This window comes from Dermochelys coriacea, chromosome 6, assembly GCF_009764565.3.
Source record: "Dermochelys coriacea isolate rDerCor1 chromosome 6, rDerCor1.pri.v4, whole genome shotgun sequence".
Lineage (NCBI taxonomy): Eukaryota > Metazoa > Chordata > Testudines > Dermochelyidae > Dermochelys > Dermochelys coriacea.
Genome location: NC_050073.1, coordinates 53440261 through 53446363, shown reverse-complemented (window position 1 = coordinate 53446363; position 6103 = coordinate 53440261). Strand labels below are relative to the sequence as shown.

Here is a 6103-nt window from a genome sequence, read left to right as displayed (position 1 = left end):
GGCTTTGGAGAAAAAAAACAAAAAACAACATTCAGATACTTGCTTTTTTCCAGGTTTCCAGTGCTGAAACACCATTTTAGTAGAATTTGGTCAAAAAGCAAATATCTGGGGTGCCCAAATGCCCACAATAAAATGAGTCCCAATTCAGGAAAATACTTAAGCTTGTTCTTAAGTTTAATATCCTGAATTGGGATGGGTGTAAGCACCTGCTTACCTGAAATGGGGCCATGAGAAGCATTTGCAACAGACATGTTTTCCCAGCTTGCACTCAGCTCTGTCCTACCCAGGATGACTTGTCTTTTGGGGGCACCTAACACTGCACTGCAAAGATTGCGTCATGAAGCAGCTCTTCCTGTGAAGCGTGGGAGTTGCTTTCCTGCTGTACTGTACCCTTATGCTGTGAAGTAACCTTCTAAAGCATGGTTGACTTCTTCTGTGCAAACACAGATGGCTCTTTTGTCGCTCTCAGTAGAATTGAGATTTTTTTTAAAAAAAGTAGTCTTCCTTACATATTAAGGCTTTTATAATCTCCCACAGGCACCCTGTGGTGCTGAGTTTATCACAAACTGGATTGGGGTTTGGAGCTCTCATGATTTGAACATAATTTGGTCATTAAAAAAAACAAAAAACAAAAACCTTTCATGTCAACTCCAATGGCTACAGTCATGGCTGCAGCCGTAGTTTCCACACCCGACACACAAATCACATCATTCCTAGCTTACAGTCCGTTGATCAGCTCACCAATAGAATGGATCGAAACCCACATTTCATAGATCAGTAGTCTCTGGTGAACATGTGAGACCTTAGCAGGTACTTACACATGGTCTGAGGGAGTGACAGGTGGTGGCGGTTGCGGCAGCAGCCACAAACCAGGCTTTTAATTTTGTTTTAAATATGGGAATCAGAGAGCTGACATGAAATCAGTGAGACCATGGGGGTGGGGGGGGGGAAAAAAAGAGGAAGGGGATTGAAGAAACTGCCTCTACCCAGGAAATTCTCATGTGTTCCCTAAGTATATGCAAGAACAGTACTGCAGTCATGTTTGCAGCAATTTCAGATGAGCCACATGACCTCTCCCTGAGACAGCCAAGTACTATGAATTTTCTTTCCTGAGATTCCCAAACCTGGGAGACCCTGTTCTGAGGAAACGCTAATTTAAAAGTTTCATTTAGATAAAATAAGCCCTACATCAGTTACATATATCTAACGCTCTCTTTTCACACACTACATCTTTTTCACCACAAAGTATATAAGACAGACAAAGGGTCAGATACTCTGCTGGTGTATATCAGTGCAGCTCCCTGGGTTTCAACAGTGCTGTACCATTTTACATCAGCAGGAGAATCGGTCTGAAGGATCTACACGGTACTCTTCATACCCCTGAAGCAATTTTTTCTTTGAATTGATCTCTGCAGTTTGCTTACTTTTTGAAGATCAATTTTTGCTTCTCTCTTAAATCTGTTCATTTTACCCGATTTATATCTCAGTGCATAAACAGTGGTTCTGACAAAGATTAGGGGTCAGAACTCACTTTCCTTCCACTCCCAAATCTGCCTTTGGCTCAATGACAGTGTGCAGTGACTTCAGGGCTGGCTCCTGTGTCTCAATATTAAAATGGTTTTTGGAATATTTCAATGAATTGTTGTATTCTAGTAGCGCTCACAATGCATTAGGCATGATTTACACGCACATAGGAAGATACAGTCCCTGTCCCAAAGAGTTTCCAGTCTTAGAACATAATATAAGGGCCTATGGAGAAGGATGCACTCACCCTAAACACAAGTTGTTACGTACACTTTTGTCACTTCGATATTTTCTTTGATGTTAAAGAAATGCAAAAAAGCTATACCTGCTTGTCCCTCAACTTTAACTTCTCTATCATTAGCTGGACAATTTCTTGTAGGACTCATGAAAAAGTAGTATGTTAGTGCAGCCAATAATTTGCAGGTCAGAATTTATTACTAACCAGACTATCAACAACAACACTCCTCAGATACTTTCTTTCTAGCTCTGGACTGAAAGCCAGAGAGTTTCTGTCCTTTAACTGGTAACAATAATAATACATTCACATGCAACCCAAAAACCCCATACACTTAAGGCATTACTAGCTGCTATAGAGCGATGAGACTTGCAAGAGCCAAAGCTTAATACATAAAGGTGATGCATTATGAAGAAGGACCTTGTAATGCCAAAACTGAAAGATGCTTCCAGCAACACATTTTAGTTTAGTAACTGAAATTCTCCTAAAATAATAAAAAGTCTTGAACAACATAAAAACTGGGCATGTTTACTTTTTAGAAAAGAAATGATAGATGGGACCCAATAAGAGTCTTTAAATATATTAAGGGCTGTTATAAAGAGAATGGTGATCAATTGTTCTCCATGTCCATTGAAGGTAGGACAAGAAGTAATGGGCTGAATCTGCTGAAAGGGAGATTTAGGTAACATATTAGAAAAAACATCCTAACTATAAGGGCAATTAAGCTCTGGACTAGGCTTCCAAGGGAGGTTGTGGAATCCCTGTCCTTGGAGGCTTTTAAGAACAGGTTGGACAAATACCTGCCAGGGGTGGGTTAGGTATACATCATCCTGGCTTAGCACAGGGGACTGGACTAGATGCCTCGAGGTCCCTTCCAGCTCTACATTTCTGTGATTCTACTCCTTACCACTGATACGAGTAAAACTGACAATTTCCTGGGACTAATAGCCCCTGTGCAAAGTAATTGGGCGCAGCGGAAAGGTGCATCTGAAATTGACATTTTGAATGAGTAATTATTCAAAGAAATTATGCATTGCACCTTTAGACCATGATCCTTTTCAGATTTATCCCATTTCTGGGACTTGGCTTCATTGGTAACTCAATAGCAAGGCAACAAAAACACACCTTAGCTTAAGTATTCTCCCCAAGTTGATTGTTGCAAGGGTTTTCCTGAAGAGACCTTTTCCCCAGACCTTAGTTCCTTCTGTTTGAAGTGCCAATCCCACCTCCTCCTGCCACAATGGCTCAGCATCAACCCTGCAGTGCGCCAACCCCTGCTAATGGGGTGGGTCAACAGAACAAATTTTCTACCCTGTTGCACACAGGCATAAATGTAATCTTTGTGCTAGTGAGGGATTTTGGTAGCTTACTTTGTGGCTGCTAGTGGCAGTGTTAATGGTGCAAACTTCCTGAGCAGCTTACACTGTTCATTGGCAATTGCAGTAAGTGCCTTTTCTGAAAGGGCACCAACCACCATCAGTACAATGCAGTTACTTACAGATCATACGAAAACTCTCTAATGTTTTGTCACTATTGCATAACAAGCAACTAGTAATTATTTTCTTTAATTCAGAGAAGGGCCCTTCCACACTGCTTGATGGGCAGAAAGTCTCAAAATGTCATTGGAAGAGCTCGAAGCACCAAAATGGAGCTCTGTAGCACCAAATGTTGTCCAGTGTCTATGTTTTGTCTTTTACCATGTGTTATCCATATGAGCATATCTGAGGTAACATGAGCTTAAATGAGACCCAAGCTAATGAGATGCTTAGCTTCTAGCATGTACTCCCTCTTGAGCTTGGTGGCCTCTCAACATTAACACAGGACCAGCTTCCCTTGCCTTTTCTGTTTTGCTTATCCCTTTTTACTTTACACCTATACAGACAACTCTCCAAACCTGCCCTGTGCATGATCAATCTCTTAGGAGGCTGAGGAAGCTAACAGATGGAGTATGAACGGTCTTGTTGAAATGAAGCCTTTCTTGATCTATGTTGAAAGTGTCTGTATCATTCATAACAGAGAGCTCTTTTTCTGAGCTAGCTGCTGTTTTCTGTGGAGTTTCCTGGGTCTTACTGGTAGCTCTGTCCTTTTCAACATCTCTAAGCTGCCTTGTGTCAGTTCTGTTGTCGGTCAGCTTTTTCATGCTGATCAGATTTGGATTTACCTCTCTGTTCTGGTGGTGTCTCTTCTCCCTGTTTGGCTCTGTCTGGAGCTCAAGACTGATGGATACAGGAACATCTGAAAATTAATGCTGAGCTGATGGAACTTCTATTGATTGCTTCACTTTAAGTCCAACAGCTGATGTTGGAAACCTTTGCATTACTTTTGCTTTAGGGCTGTCATGCCAAAAGAAGATCAATCTACCAATCCTATTTTTAGTGCAGGAACATTCTCAGGCTTATATTAATATGCCATTATGCACAGACCCTTGATTGGAATTGAAATATTGTAGTTCACAGTCAACTGGTCTCTCAGTTGTCCATGTACGTGGTCTTCAGTCATGAAAAGAAAAAAAAAAAATCAGTGGGTAGTGTTATAACTACTAAGTCAATCAATCACATAACACAGTTCCAGATCCTGGTGAACTATCCCCCCGTGTTCCCAAGCACCGCCTTGTGGCTGGGTATCCCAATACCAGCATTACTGTCCCACTTCCCTTCTCAGGCCTCTAAGGATTCTAAGACACACTCTCTTGCCTCCTTGTGACCAATTTATTACAAAAACATAGTAACAAAAGCTCCAGTGCAGCCTTTTTGTCACCCACAGCACAAATAGTCCTTAAATCCCATGACATCAGTCCATCAACATAGCACATACCACACTTCAGCATCTTCTACTACACGCTGGGCTCTTTTTTGCTCCTCTCCTGGCTTTTGGTCAGGAGAACTGCCCCAGCTCTTCTAGGTGGAGTACAACCCTACTCTTCCCAACAAGAACACACACACACCCAGCCTCTTTGCTGGAAGTTCATCCTCACTAAGAGATCATACTTCCTCCCTTCCCTGATATGTTAACTTCTTCTCTCAGATAGCTCAGCAGCTAGACCCTTCCACTGTTCCCCTGGCCCTCAGCCCTCCAGAATGGAAACATCAGGAGTTAAGCCCCTCTACTGCTACTCTCCCTTCAGCCCTCAGCTCTGGCTCACCAACTTGGAAATCAGCAAGCAGCTGTCTTCAGCCTTCCTCACACAGCTTCCTTCAAGAACAGCCTCCTCCTTGATTCTCCTTGATCCCATATAATCCTAGGTGCTGCCCCACCCACTTAACTGCCAAACTGGGGGCACCTGTACTGGCACAGAGGAGCTGGACCTGCTTCATTTAAAGGGGCCAGTGACCCTTGACAATCTCCATTAGTTTCCAGTACAGAAAGTTGATTCCTATTGTGTATAATTGTGGAGTGTCATTTATAGAATTTCTTCTTTCCTGTGAGATTCGCAGTGTTAATCTGATTTTTTAAGGAAACCACGTCTGTTTCATGCTGTCTGATAAAGAGATACAAATCACTGCCCAGGGTCTGTGCTGATTTTTGCCTTGTCAGATGTTTTCAGTGGTGCAGGAAAGTCTACTCAGAGGAAGAAGTTGTAACAATAGAAAGCTGCCATAAATTACCATCCACTGGCATCCTCTAGAGAACCAGTTGCAGCCAAAAATTGTATGGTACTGGCTTCAGAGGGTTCACAACCAGGGCAGCTGAGAGATGAGGCTGCTTGGAAAGCCTTGATTTAAAGTGCAGACATACAGCTGAAACACTTGGCCTTAGTATTCAGTTCTGTCCTTGTTAGTATCCCACAGCACTTCTCCGCTTGGGGACTTGAAGAATGATTCCCAAACACTAAGGCCTTTGATTTGACCATTGCAGTTTTGTTTAGGACTGTTGGAAGAGGTAAAAGAAAACAGAACCTCCTGGGCAATGTTGTTTACCCTGTGCCAGCCTCCCTGCTCCTGCATTCCTGTCTTCATGGAGCAACCCTAGTGATCCCAGGAAACTTCACATACTGTTTAATATGAATGTGAGACAGTGAAAAGAGGAGATCAAAAGGAAAGCTTCAAGGATCCATTAGAATTAGGCCTGGCTGAATTTGAATTTTATTTTTATGTAATTTTGATGGATATCGATGTTTATTTTTAAGTCTTTTTTTCTATTTTTATCAATTTAAATTCTCAGTTTTACAGAATTATGGGGTTTCAGCTTTTTTTTTTTTTAAGTTTTATCAATATGTACAGGGCCAAGTTTGATCTTGGTCCAGTCCTTGTAGGGACAGGTGTCCATATTACCAAAAACACCTTTAGAGGTGGCACTAATTTTCCCTCTTTATGTCAGTCTCAGTAGAGAGAGCAAGGATTGAAT

At 41.9% G+C, this 6103-nt stretch overlaps 1 long non-coding RNA gene across 1 annotated transcript; it reads right to left on the bottom strand.

Moving 5' to 3' along the window:
* Nucleotides 1-493: 493 nt before the first annotated feature.
* LOC122460680 lies at nucleotides 494-5034 on the bottom strand. The gene is made up of 2 exons (XR_006282138.1): nucleotides 4902-5034; nucleotides 494-4248 (listed from the first exon to the last, which is right to left on the bottom strand). It is a non-coding gene; the product is annotated as an uncharacterized LOC122460680 (long non-coding RNA).
* Nucleotides 5035-6103: the final 1069 nt, after the last annotated feature.